Source organism: Tachypleus tridentatus, chromosome 13, assembly GCF_004210375.1.
Source record: "Tachypleus tridentatus isolate NWPU-2018 chromosome 13, ASM421037v1, whole genome shotgun sequence".
Classification (NCBI taxonomy): domain Eukaryota; kingdom Metazoa; phylum Arthropoda; class Merostomata; order Xiphosura; family Limulidae; genus Tachypleus; species Tachypleus tridentatus.
In genome coordinates, this window is record NC_134837.1 from 81,815,620 (window position 1) to 81,831,404 (window position 15,785).

General features: G+C 35.2%; 1 pseudogene; it reads right to left on the minus strand.

Moving 5' to 3' along the window:
- Nucleotides 1–1,317: 1,317 nt before the first annotated feature.
- On the minus strand, nt 1,318–13,519 carry LOC143236199 (TNF receptor-associated factor 4-like; annotated as a pseudogene).
- Between the last annotated feature and the right edge of the window lie 2,266 nt (nt 13,520–15,785).

The window sequence follows — 15,785 nt, forward strand, 5'->3', positions numbered from 1 at the left end:
AAATGTGGTGACTAATACGTGATGCAATTATGTTAATATGTGTTGACCACGTTAGTTTGGAATTAAAATGAATACTTAGAAATTTAACAGATTTGGAGAAAAGGATCACAATATCATGAATTTTGATTTGCACCTGGGCGTTGTTAAAGCATAAAAATGCATTCGGTTTTTATACATACCAGCCGATTAGCCGTGGAGCCCGAGCGTGCGACATATTAGTTTTTTGTTACTGGAGATGAAGGCGAAACGGGAAATCGAGACCCCTATTGCAAATCTATTTGCACACAAGATAAACATTTTGCGAAGTTAGGGGTTGCACATCACGAAATAAAAACGTTTTCCCGTACCATACATATAAACAAGGGTTTCACTATTGTATGATTATATTTATATATTATTGGGATTGTGGTTACTTATCGAAAAACATTACCTCATAAATACAATGAAAACATCTTACACTATACTGGTAATCTCACGTACATAAATTTATCGTGTCTTTAATTACATCACTGACTAGCCGCTAATTAGATCAAAATTAGATTTAACAATAACTTTGCATAAAACAATATTAACAGTAGTCTGAAACGGTCATATAACACTGGAATTCCATGCTTCCGGTCGTAGGTTCGAATCCGCGTCTCACCAACTATCGTTATGACTTGAAAGCTTCCTTTTAGTCTTTCATTGTTTGGTTTGAGCGATATTTAAACCATATCACCAAAGAAGTTCCATAAGACTTATGGTACAAAAGGAAAATACAGGGTGTTCGGAAAGTCACTGTGCAGTTTTGTAATCAGCATTCATTCAGTGTATTTCAAGCCAGCAACTAATAGCGGTGTTTAGAAACAAAATGAGAAGGATCCAACCCTGTATTGATGCCAACGGGGGTCACTTTCAACATTGTTTATAATTGTAATTCATATTTACCTCCTGTATTTTGTATGGAAACATGTCTGTTAATAAATATATAAGTGCACAGTGACTTTCCGAACACCCGGTACTTTACTTCAATAAAATATATTAGTGTGACGAAGAAACCTGCTTTCTATAACTTACATACAGTCATGATTAGATATATTAATTCGGTTGACATCACACGAAAAGACAAACTGAACTTACTTTTATGTGTTAGTTTTTGTTTTCTGTTTCTAGAAAAAACAATGTTCACTTAGCTTCCATGAGCATTACAAAAAAACAACAACAAACGAATATACACGTTATACTATTTGAAACTAACAGTGCATTTGTCAGTGGTAATACTCAAAAATGTATTAAATTAGGCTCAACGTGATTTCCAAACACGAATATGTAATATTTTCACACTTCTGCGATTTTACTAGAGTTTGCTTTCACCTTGATAAAAGTGTGTCGTCTTTTACATAATTGAGCTTCTTCAGAGTTTCGTGGGAAACAAATCTCAGAAAACCATAGCCTAAACTGTCTGGTTCTTTACTTGGCCTCTGAAAGTTTTTCGAGGAAGGGTCTGGCACGAAACTTTCGACAATGTCATAGGCGCTTTCTGAAGAGGCGGCCTGATCATGAAGTGTGAAAGAAACAGTGTGTGAAAAGAGCCAAGAAAGGAGGAAATCATACTTTCCTGGCAAAATCTTTATATACAAAGACAAGTGACTACCTTCTCCTGCTCCGTTGCCGTTCAGGAAAAGAGTTGCCGTCAGTTTGTAACCATACTGGCTAATATAAAACGGGGAACTACTTAACTCGTAGCTCTTTCTGGATTTGGCTTCTGACATCTTCTGAGTGTAATCACAAGCCCTCCATAGAAGAATTCCAGATGTATTAAGTGTATGGTTCTGAAACACATTTCGATGTCAAGTGATCTGTTGTTGTTGCTTCAAGACTAAACCACTCATCAGGTCGAGGTGAACGTTGGTACTTGACTCCATGTTTAGCTCCAGAGCAAAACGTGAACCCTAACGTGAGAGAAAAAAACACGTCACTTTCATTCTTTTGTTAATGCTAATTCAACATAGACCAGTTAGTCACCTGCTGAGGCAGAGGTAAGCTTAAGGATTTACAACGCCAAAATCAGGGGTTCGATTCACCTCAATGGACACAGCAAATACCTTGATGTGGCTCAGCTGCAAGAGAAAACACACTTCATGAGCTACTTAAAAAAAACAACACCAAAATATTCTAGATCCACTTGAAGAGGAGCATATCTGTCGGAAACATAGTTTAATAACAAAACATTCTGTTTCGCAAAATGTTTGTTGGTTTCGATTACCTTCCAGACGCTCTTGTTGCAATACTGCATGAAAAAACCTAATATAATTAACGTATACTTTTGTCAAACTTACGTTGTCAATCACAACTACATGTTCCTTATCGTTTGCAACCATCCATCTTTTATATTAGTGTATTAATTAAAGCGGGGTTATTTCTGATATTGTTTAGAACATGTATTCTGCACATTTAAACTTCATAAAAGTTCTTTTGGTTATAATAATGAATTTTCCATAAATCAGCTACGCAGATTTTAAAAATAATGTTCTTTCTTTTATATCACACAAGGATTTTTTACAAATCGGAAAGGAAAATAAAACACTTTCTTAGATCAAATTTGCTACAAAATAGAACAAAATATGTTTGGGTCATTTGTACAAACTGAAGATGTGGTAGCGACGAATAAATAATATTGAAAAAAAATATTGTCAAATTGCACGTACAAAAACATACTATCCACAAATCACACGTCGTGAGGTCTTTTGACAGTTTATATACTACTGGTGTGTTTCTCGTGGGTTTATTTGTTTTAAATTTAGCTCAAAGCTACACGAGATCTGTCTGCGTTAGCCGTCCCTAAGTTAGAAGTGTAAGAAAAGAGGAAAAGCAGTTAGTCATTACCACTTACCGCCAACTCTGGTACTACTCTATCTACCAACAAATAGTGGGATTGGCCGTGCCATTATAACACTCTCACGGCTGAAAGGCCAAGCATGTTTTGTATGATAAGGATTAAACTCGCGACCCTCAGATTAGGAGTAGCGCACTGAACACCAGGACATGCCGGTACGATTTTTGAGGGTTCTAGGACAATCTAGAAGTATGCAAAACAATAATAATAATAACATCTTACAAATTTAATTATTTGTGATAGTATATTAAACGCCAAAATATTATGTTGATAATCTGTAGTATAAGCAGTGTAAGACTAGAGGGAAGGCAGCTATTCATCACCACCCACCAACTACTCTTGGGCGACTCTTTTACCGACGAATAGTAGGATTGACTGTCACATTATAACTATTTCATAGTGCTGCGATTTAATTTGAATCTACTTTAACATTGTTAAATATTACTGAAACCTTTTTGCAAATGTGGTAAACGATGGTTCTTAGTTTTAAAGTTAGAAAGACAATTTAAATAAACTACAAAAGCGAACAAACTAACAGTGCATCAAAATTTGCATAAAATCATAGTAAAATACAGATAAAGGCTCAATTACTTTTTTAGAAATATGGCCTTCCCTATTCGCTATTAAAAATAATACTTTCAGTCTTGATTTAATTTTGAACTCGAATATATGAAATAATAATATAATTTACTGTGTACCAAATAATAAACAGAGGTCTGTAACTCCAGATGTATATATTTTGACTTCGTTTACTGCTTTTCAGAAATGTCTAAATTATCTGAAAGTTGGGCAGTTGTTTCTCCTGGAGTTAGAAATAATTCGTTTGTTTCAATACATGTTCAATACTTCAGTTAGTTCATTTAAGACTTTCAAAAGAATGCTTCAAGAAACCTCACCTTGAACTTGCAACCTATATCTCTAAAAACACAATAAAATGCTACAGATGGACAGTAGCCATTCAGATGGACTTCCACATCTTCTCTGGGGACCTTCGATGATTCACAGTGGTTAAGACATGGCACTGGATACCTGGGACATTTGGTTGTGTGGTTCTGTAAATATGAATATCACAATAACACAAACACATCTCAGTATCTACCGTTTGTACAGTTAACAATGGTGTAATTATTGTAAATATTTTTTCTAAAATTCATTGCAGTTTCACAACATTACGGAAAGCCGTTTGTTTGTTTTTGGAATTTCGCACAAAGCTACTCGAGGGCTATATGTACTAGCCGTTCCTAATTTAGCAGTGTAAGACGAGAGGGAAGGCAGCTAGTCATCACCACCCACCGCCAACTCTTGGGCTACTCTTTTACCAACGAAAAGTGGGATTGACCGTTACATTATAACGCCCCCACGGCTGAAAGGGCGAGCATGTTTGGCGCGACTCGGGCGCGAACCCGCGACCCTCAGATTACGAAGCGCACGCCTTAACGCGCTAGGCCATGCCAGGCCCACGGAAAGCTGTTCGGTTATAAAGCTGCTTGACACGTTAAGCAACAAAAAACTTTATTTGTCCGTGAGATACTTTCTCTGAAAAAGGTTAAATAATATTAACTTCCTATCACAGTTAGTTGTGTACTTAAAGAGAAACTAAAGATCAACTAAACCATTACTGTAAAACTTTGTAAGAAATAGTTTCTTCGTGGTTTTTTCTAAAACTATTAGTACAATTAAGTAACTACTAATAAAGATTATAATTCATTATTTTTCAATTCGGTACCATGTGCTTTATTTGTAAATAAAGCACACAGCCATACAACGCATTATTTGTACTCTGAACATAACGTATATCGAAACCCGGTTTCTGGCGTTGTAAGTCTGCAGACATATCCATGTGCCACTGGGAATGGAGTGTGATTGTTGTTTTCGAATTTCGTGCAAAGCTACACGAAGGTTATCTCTGCCAGCCGTCCTTAATTTAGCAGTGTAAGACAGGAAGGAAGACAGATAGACGTTACCACCACCGCGACCCTGAGATTGCGACTTGATCGCCCTAACTGCTTGGACATGCCTAGCCACTAGGTTGCGGAGCCATCACTGTTAACAATACTTTCGGCCTCCGACAGTCAATCTTTCCCTATATTAAATTCAGTAGTCAACAAATAGTTTTGTTTACTCGTGCTTTATAATAGTATATAATACTTCCATACAAAGAGATTGTTAACATGTAAAATCACATTGTCGACCAAATATTACTTTTACCTAGAATCGGAAATTCTTAAGATGTAAAAAAACACACTGTCAGTTACACAGTACTCCCATATAGAATTAGAAATTATTGATATGTAGAAACAGCCAGCTATACAATTCTGTCGTTGAGATTAATATGTAATTCGAATAACAAGGAAATAGTTGTCAACCGTGAAAAGCCTTTTAAACGAAACTGCTATTTGTTGAGATAACACGATTTTTATATCAATTTATTATGAACACTTTAGTATATCGTTTATTAATTAAATACCTCGAAAATTAAATGGATACGTGTTTGTCTGTTAATAGAAAATACACTTTAATTTAATCTTATTCTTTGAAAAATAAAAACATAATTATCGGCCAGATATGGTTTGGTTTTATAATTTCAGACAGTGACCACAGCTACAAATATTTTATCAATTAAAACAATGAGTATTTGTTACCTTGTTTGTTTGTTTTGAATTGCTACTGAGGGCTATCTGTGCTAGCCGTCCCTAATTTAGCAGTGTAAGACTAGACGGAAGGCAGCTAGTCATCACCACCCACCGCCAACTTTTAGCAACGAATAGTTGGATTGACCGTCACATTATACCAACGAAGCAGTGGGATTGACCGCGACCCTCAGATTACGATAACATGCCAGGCCCCGGCCGCCTCTGCTTATAAAATATTATTCTCAGACAGTGACCACAGCCATACACTATTGAGAGGTTCAATTTCAAATATTTTATCAATTAAAACAATGAAATATTTGTTACCATTCAGTGAGACAATTTGTTTACAAATAAGAAAACATTTTCATGCTATAAGGTTTTAAATTTAAAAAATTTAAAAGTGCAACTTTCTTATATAACAGAAATGTTTCTCAATTTTAATATACTCTAGCGGCGTAATTGAGTGTACGTTTTCCCGTATCTCATCATTTGAAGGATATTTTACTTCCGCAATGTTCATTTAACCCTTAATGTCTGCGATGTCACTATCTGCCCTCGACTCCTACGACTACAAATTCTGACACTCAGTTTCTTTCATTAGGACAAAATCAACATAATTTTCTAAAGTGATTCAATCATTAACCGCTACCTAATGAAATACTTTAATTAGAAATTTAACAATAAGATTTATATTAGTTATCCTTTACAGTCGATTTCTCTTAAAATTTAGAATTTAAATAATAAATTTGCAACATCAAAATAAGTAAGTGAAAATGAATTGCGTGGTGTAAAACGTGTTGCGACAGCTAATAGAGTTGTTGTAGGCCTACATAAGTAGGTTCGAAACTTTCATCTACAAAGACTTTATTTGTGAGTACAAAAAAAAATGGATCGGCATATATAATTCAGTACTACAAGGTACCATGTTATTTTAATAACATAAAAACACACACAGATATTGTAATGACAAGTTTAGTAAATGTTCTAGACTACAAGGAAAATTTTCTAAAAAATCTAATCAAACAAACTCCTCTGACAATATCGATACGCCACCAGCCTCTTGGCGCATTCATTCATTTGGTGAGTAGTAACAAATCTTCGCAGAATCTTTAGTTCACATTATTCTCACAACATACTGGCTCATACTGGCAGCTACTCATGTGGCCCTAAAAGATCAGTTGTCAACAAATATGTTTTATTATTCAGTTGCTGTCACGTTTGTTGTAATCACAGATAATTTCTCATGTACTTTTACGATCTTACAGTTACTAAATGTTAAAACAAAACATTCATAAAAGCTGTTTATATTAAAAGCAAACCAGTTGGGTCCAATTTCCTCATCACTTAATATGAAATAGGTAGTATGTAAATTATCTTTCATGCTTAGGTGATCTGGGCTCAAATATTTATAAAATTATCTTAGAAAAATGGAACAAACTTTCAACTTGGAAATAGATTAAGCCTATTTATTTTGGAATACACTAATATTTCCATTTGCACTACGGTTTAGCTATTAATTTGTTATATTTTACTTACATAAGCATTAGTTTTTGCTGTATTATGTATATAATTCTGTTACTAGGCTTCAGAGGCGTCGCTAGGTGCTTAAAAGATTCGGGGCTCGTACCCATAGGCATAGGGATTCGGGTCAAATAGAATCAAAACACGGAGCCCGTGTGCCTGTGCCGAGCGACCCCTTTTTCAGGCTCTGTAATTAAAAGTGACATGTTTCGCCACCGATTTTAGATTTTAAGCTGTGTTGTACATGGATATCCTGTTAGAGCCGTTAAATGAGTTTTCATCAATTACTAGACGTTGTTATGAAGAATTATTTAAAATTTACTGGTATCACATTTCGGTGTTAGAGAACCTTCTTGGGTTTTAAGTTTTATGCATACGTTATAGTCCATCTTGAATGAATCACATACATTCGAGAGGAATATTAAATTTTTGTCCTGACGAAATTAGGTTTGACTTAAATACATCAGACTAAAGAATGTCAGTATTAAAATGACAATGAGTTTGCAACGTATATTTCTAAAAGTGAAAGCACAATAAACATTACGGATCGCTAGTGTTTCTTCAAATGAGCTTCCATGTATTCTCCGAGAATTTTCAATTATTTATATTCGACATGATAGGAGATATTTTTAAATAACTTAAAACAATCTACATGATCAATCCAAGAGACATGACGACATAGAAAATTCTCATGTTGTCCTAAGTATAACTACAAATATTATTGAAATGTATTTTCTAATTGACGTTTGAACAAAAACGTTCTCTAGAAATATTAGGTATAACTAATACCTGGAACTAAAAAATAACAAACATACTAATATTCTTATATTAACATCTAGCTTTATACCTGATTAACATGAAACAAGTGTACAAAGTATAAAGTGGTCATGAGATGAAATTGCAGAAAATTCATATTACTGTGTTATCTTCATATGTGGAATTCTTATGTACACATAATAACAAACACATTTAATGTTTTACATTTGTTTTAATATCTACGTTTGTTTCAGTATCATGTTTTGTATGCAGGTACCGTATATTTTGTGATTCATATTGCACAACTCTCGCCTATTCTCTAAATTTATGGAAGATTTTTGAGAACAAGGACCACTAAAATTGAAGGATTTTATAAAATATCCAGCTCCTCGACTTTGAAATCTTCAGACAATCAGAAGGAAAATTCATCAAAATCATAAAAACCTATTAATCGTTTTTAACTGGTCATGTTGTGACCGATTGTTAGTGTGAAAAAAAGGAGGCAGCACACAATATGTTTGTGTCAACATATGAACAATGTTGTTGATTTAGCCACTGATGAAAAGGTTAATGTATTTAGAGAGGTATTTAGACCTTTTGTTTCTGTTTGTTTTGTGTTTTTGACAAATGGGACTGCTAATTCATACCCATGTGTATTCTACGTGATACCATGACGACTCAATACTTCTTGTTATATTCAAGTTTTGCCATTGGTGAGTTTGTTATTGCTCAGGGTATTGATGGTGGTTTTATTAATATTCCTCTTGTAACATTTATTTAACATCACACCTAGTTTAAGGACCAATTGTCGTTGGAGTAAGACCTATCTTGCCAATTCAAGGTTTATCATTATTGTAGGGAAACAATTGACTGGGGAAAATTCGTTTTGACGAACCAGATATGGTTATGAAGCTGATCACTGTTTCATTTGAGGATTATGTTGTTGAAAAAGAATCCAGAAGTGTTTTTTTTGTGTGCTATGTCTCAAACTTAGGTTAAGAAATTAAGTAGAAAAGGTATGTTAGACGCGTGTTCAGAAAACGACATGATAGATTTATCTCAGACATTTGTGGGATCCGATAGGGATCTTGTGAATAACTAGCTGTTACTACTGACAATTCTTCGATGAATGAAAATGATAAACGTAAGGGATATGATTCATCTGGTGAAGTTCTGTTTGCTAGATGTAAACTGCTTGTTTTCGAATTTCGTGTAAAAAGACACGAGATCTATCGATGCTAGCCATCCTTAATTTATCACTGTAACACTAGAGAGAAGGCAACTAGGCATAAAACCCACCGGCAACTCTTGAGTCACTGTTTTACCAACGAATAGTGGGATTGATCGTAAATTATAATGTCCCCGTGACTGAAAGGGCGAGCATGTTTGGTGCAACGGGGATTCAAACTCTCGACCCTCAGATTACGAGTCGAGTGCCTTAAACTCATGGCCATGCTGAGTTGATGTAAACTAATCATCGAGCAGGAAGAGGATCCAAAGTACCAGCTTCAAAGGCCTAGTTTGTAATTTACTAAATAGTTTGCAAAACAAATCAAAGTTGTCTATGAACTTTCCATGAGAAGTCATGGAGGTATTAACAACATGTGGGAAAAATTATAGACATTTCTTCTGGCCAAAAATCAGGCAAGAAGTTTATCGCTTTTCTAAAACCCGTCATATATATCAATTAGATGGAAAACCCTATAAGAAAGTTTCTGTCTCCTTTCAAACCTATCCCAGCTTTTAAAGAACACCTCAGTCATACAACTATTGATTGAGTTAAGCCAGAAAAATAACATTTGTGTTTAAGCACTTTCAAGTGTAATGGAATTTTATTATCATTAGGTTACTTGTATTAATTGTGTTATATATTGTCATGATTTTTGAAATTGTATAATTCTTTGACAATGTATTGTATTTAATGTATTCTTATCAATGTTTATATATATAATATCTTACTTAAAAACTGTCTAACACCAATTTTTTAATCGTCTAAGGCGGGAGGTATCAGATTTACCGTTGTACATTTGTTTTAGTACCTATGTTTGTTTCTGTATATTTGTTTAAGGCATGTGAAGTATATTGTTGGACGCATATTTTGCAAGTTCTGTCTGTTGTGTAAATTTTAGAAGATTCTGGAAAGCAGTAATCAATAATATGTGGTTTAAGAAAACGTTAGTATGTTTTCAAACATTGTTGAACCTTCGAGGAACTCTCACAATTTGTGTAAAAGCAGCTAGCCTAGAGACAGTAATAGAAAATTATTATTGGTCAGTTACAGTCAGTGTGCTATAGGCCTGTGAAGATATAATTGTGATTAACGACTATTAATCGGAAAACTATACACTTTTGACCCGGAGTGTTTACAGATTTCGAACAAACTGTTTAACTTGAGTGAATTAACTTCGGACGTTAGTGTTTCTACAAGTACATTGAATATTTCCTTCGGTTAAAAGTCAGCGGTGTGAGGCCAATCAAGCTGGCTTGCTTAAGGGAGGTGGTACAATATCAACTCAGAATCAATGTGCTTGTCGTGAACCTAAATCGTCGATAAAATATTCAGTTTTAAACCAGTTATAAGACTCAGTATTGTCTGTAGGTTTGTAAAACTCTTGTAAATAAACCATCATTTATAATAAATATCACTAATAACCCTTACTATAAAATGTACTGTGTTTTTGTTTATATATTAAAACATGTTTAAAAAAACACACTATAAGTGTAGTTATCTGGTAAAAGAATATCATTTAGCGTTTTGCTAATTGTGATCTGTATCTTTAACAATATCGTGTTCTTGAAAATTTAGAGCGTGTAACATTTCTAAGCCATTTGAAATAATGAGTGGATGTAAAACAATCTACATATATCAAAAGGAAAAGTCAGTTTGGTAATGAGTAAGCATCAGAATGAGTATCGTCGAGGGTTTTGGAAGCCAAAAATCTGATTTCGATATTGCGTGGGCAAGACTCCAGATACCGCCATTTTGAACCTTTAAGATTAACAACAAACAAACGTTGAAATGTATTAACACGTTTAACAGCTTCAAAAGGCCTCAATGAACACCCTGATGTGTCCATTAATAGGAATCGACTCCCAGAATTTAGTGTTGTAAATCCGAAGTCTTTCCGCTGTCCCATCAAGAGACGAACTTGATGGGGCAAAAACAAAACAAAAAAACTACCATTCAGCACAACTAACTCCGAGCAACTTATCTTCAAAGTCTCCCCATTGTACTTCCTGTTGCAGAATTTACATCTGGTCCTCCGCTAAGGACACGTATAGAACAGGTGGTCTTCCGTCAGCAACCTGGGTATCATAGCTGCACACTGATTGGTGCAAGGGATCGCATCGTATTTACACGTATTCAAATGGCCCTACGTGAAAAAAAGAGCAACGATTCGATGAAAGACACATCTCTTTACTTAAACATTTCAACCTTGTACATGAAAGAAACAATATCAGAGAAAACACGAGTTGGAAAAGTTATTAACATATAACAGAATGTCCGGAAATCGTTGAGAAACTACTTTCTTCTGAATATGTGACTTGATAACAACTTCCGGACACCCGTGTATGCATCAAATAACAAACATAAATACACTGAAATTAATAATAGTTACAACACATCATTTTATAACTATGTATAGTGTTTCAAACAATCGACTAATGAAAACATAATGTGTATCATTTAAATAATTGGAAAGTTAACGAAAGATTTAGAATATCTTAGCATCAAATACCAATGTTTAAATTTTTTTAACAATAAAAACTACCAGATGAGGAATGTGTGAATTACATAAAATACTAAACTTTAGCATAGTGTTCCAAAACCATGTAATATGCATAGATATACGTAACAAAACGAAAAAGAATCCTCAACAGCCGCGGCTATAACTAAAGATATAGAAGTTGGTAAGCTAAAACTATGTACTTGAAGAAAAAAACCTCATAGCAATTCTATGAACCACAATTCCGCGGCTAAAACGAAACTACAAGCAGTACGTTTTTATTGTGTCACGCAACTATAGAATTTCCAATAATGAAACAGTTATATAGAACAGTTAAACTGCTCCGATGGAAAAACTGAATCATAACGATTGCAAAAAATTTTACTAACCCAATATATAGACTACAGAACAGCGTAGATGGGCCAAAGATACCATTCAATACAAGTAGTCAGCTATCCCTTTACCCCTCTCCCAATAAAGTTCGATAGGTTTACGATTTTCATTCAAACAAATACAACATTTCTAAAATAAATTTGATGTGGGTAGATAAAGAAACGATAACATAAAGCACGTATTTTCAACGCCCACCTCGCAACCATGAAAATATTTTAGGTTGCGAATCAACTATCTCTACACACACGTACAAACGGATAGCAAATTACTGTATTTGTTCTAAATTGTCCTTTATCGTATTCTTGGGCCTCATGACCCTCCTTTTGAGACGAGACTCCAATTTGAGGCCCACCAGTAACACAATGGTATGTCTACGGACTATTACAAACAATTCAATAAGAGAAACAGCGAGATAAAAAAATTAAAAAGGGCCACAAACGACAGATAATCTATTTGTTACGATTAGTGATGGCACAAAGCGTTGCAATGTTTCATATATTGCTGTCAAACCTGATAATGAAAGTGTCAGAACTCTGCCATGTACTAGTTTTATACATATAGTAGGTGGACTTCTTAAAACCTAATTTACTAGAAATTGTTAGTGCAGATTAATCATGGTGTTTGTAGTTAATGCAAACGTACACAATGAGCTAAATGCCCAATGTCCACCGTGGTTATCGAAACTAGATTTTGGGGTTAAAAGGTTTCAGTCCCACCACTAAACCATTGTAAGTCTTTCAAAACTGGATTACCCCAGAAAAAGATCTGCTTCATTAACTGTTATCCTACGATATTGATATAAAGAGCGAAAATAGGCTTTGTTTGCGGGAATGAAAAAATGTAGTTGTTTGAGTTGATAGAAAGTGCTTTAGTAACAAGTGAATAATCGCATTAGATTAGCTGGTAGAGTTTGATTGTTTGTTTTCGGATTTCGTGCAAAACTACCTGAAGGCTATCTGCTCTAGCCGTCCCTAATTTAGCAGTGTAAGACTAAAGGAAAGGCAGCTAGTCATCACCACCCACCGCCTACTCTTGGAATACTCTTTTACCAACGAATAATGGGATTGACCGTCACATAAACGCAAACTAACGTGGCAGGGGTTTAGTTTACAGAGAGAGAAAACTGAACAATTCTCTCTTAAACTGGAGTGATCAGGAACGATGTGGTTCCTCTTCGTCCCCTTTCGTGAAAGATCATTGTAATTAGCAGGGGTTTTTGTTTTTCTTTTATTTTGACTCTGTTTTCGGTGAAGGAGCGAGATTGGTCATACTATTGATGAGTGAGACAAAGGTAGCACCAGAGAAACCAACCAGACCAAATCCCGAAAAGGAGATGTCAAATTAAATATGAACATGAACGCAAAACGTTCAGGGCATGCCAATAGAGTTACCTTGGCTTGGATCTAAAGATCCAATGCCTAAGATTTGGCTGTGGGGAAACGGGAGTGCCCCGAGAAAACCACTTTCACAGGACAGGCGCCCAAAGATTAACCATCACATTATAACGCCCCCACGACTAAAAGTGCGAGCATGTTTGGCGCGACGGGGATGCGAACCCGCGACCCTCAAATTACGAGTCGTACGCCTTAACCCACCTGGCCATCCCGGACCATGATAATTTGCACAAAACGTAAAAAAAAAATATGATTTTATAAGACAGGTTGAAATATAAACACTTCCTCAACTGACTAACTAAACCCTTCTTCTAAACTGTCAACAGAGCAACTTACTCTTAATTTTTCATCTACAGTACAAATGAAGGTATAATATTTAATACCTAATACTTAATATTTAATGAAGGTATAATATCTACACTCTTGATATTGTTACCGTGGTGAAAAACAGTCAAATATCATGTACTTACTTCAGTCAAAATTTACAAAGTGCTTGAAAACAGTAGAAGTTTAATTTACCTACATCAGTCAGTCGTTAGGTTCAAGAAAATACGAGATTTACTACATGTATACATATTAAGAACTAGCCGTTGAATGTGCTTTACAGAAATATACTGAGAACCAAACAGAGGCCAACGTCTCTGCTTCTGACTTTATTTCATAATTTCTTACACTTTCATTACAGATAAAAATTCACGAAACGTGTAAAAATAAATGGGATACTATCTACTCATTTTGTAATTGACGTTTGTACTTGTGACACAATAATATGTATGGGGATTTAAAATATGAAAGATCTATTGTAGCTAATAAGAAATTTTAAAGCTTTTGCATTGCTTATACGACTACATCATATCTTTGTCTCGCGAACAGCTTTCCGTTGTTGTTGTTACAACTGCGCTATCTCTGTTCGTTGCTAATTGCTTCATATTTGCTGATAAACCTACACGCGAATATAATCCTAGCGATGATGAAACGCATAGACTTATGTAGCGTTGAAGTCCTTTATTTCTGGATGAGATGTTTTGAAAAACTAATGTAACTACTTCAACCCTACTCGTGGAAAATGCAAAAAACGGAATTGGCAAAGATGCAGCCAATCACAACGATTTGAACTCGGAACTTTACGTACACTATATAAGTGCTCTACCAGCTAGACCCGACTATGTAACACAAATTTTGTTCTTGGATAGTATGTGTTATTTCTTAATTGCACATGTTGTAAAAGTACAGAAAATGGCCATAAGGTCTGAATGAAACATCATATGAATCAAGATTTACATATATTCATAGTAAAGTTATACAAAAATGAACAAAATTTTTTAGAAGTAAGTAGTTTTTCGAGAATTACGAATGTAAGGTAAATCACTTTCACGTATCAGTCCCTAAATATAGTCTTCAATCATGTTTTCGTTATACGCTCCTTGGTAGCGACGTTCAAAGTTCAGTATATCTTGGTGGAAGCTCTCGTCTTGCTCTTTGAGGTGCACAGAATGAGCCAGGGAAGAGACAGGTACTTATTCCCGTTATGGAGCAGTACAGCTTTGAAGCTTCTGAATGAGCTATCAATGAAGATGCGCCATTCGATCGGGTTACAGGCAATTCTTATTGCCTCGCACAGACCGTATAAATTGTGATAGACTCAGATCCCATCGTGACGAATGAAAAAGCTTGAAAAATGTCAGTGACACTTCCTCTGTCTTACAACTTGCACAGTTTCATCTAACAAATCCCACTCCTTAAGCCTAGATGTCAAAAGCTTGGCATTTGACTTTGTTAGCCCAAGATCTCTGATCAAGTAATTGAGAGCTCTTTGGTTGGGGTAGTATGGGTTTCTCTTACCAGCTGTACCTCTTAAATTGTAATCAGAATCTTCGACGTCGATCTACTCCTCTAATATGCTGCTCTCTTCTAAGGATGGCTACTTTCTCTCTGGCGGAGTGGGTATAGGGAACTCAGGGCAGTGTGGCACTGGAGCGATGGATGATGGAAGGTCCGGATACATGATAGCATATGCATTCTTGCCAGCCCGACGTTTGGAAGGGTCCACCATGGAGAAGTAGTAATTGCTTGAGTGGTCAGTACTATCCTGTAAAAAAACAAAATAAAAATGTTGTTATGAAGAATGAATCTATTTTATTTACAACTAATGTGTAAAAGGTTCATGCAAAATATTTTATAAGTGATATTTTTCTATACTATTGGAAATTTAAAAATATTTATATTGTAAAAGATCTAAACTTTGCATAATATAAAATCTTACTATTCAAGCAAGCAAATATTGTCCGTCTTACCTTCTAGAGTTTTTTTGCAGTGCTTGCTGGTAACATGAGTTGTCCAGAGATTGTCTTGATCCCCGACAGGCATGCCGAAATATGCCTTGTAGGCTTCACACATTTTAGCAGATGCTGCTACACTTTTTCGCTTTTGTCTTGATAAATTAGCAACATACATAGCAGAATGTGTCTGGAGAATGCTTGCAGCT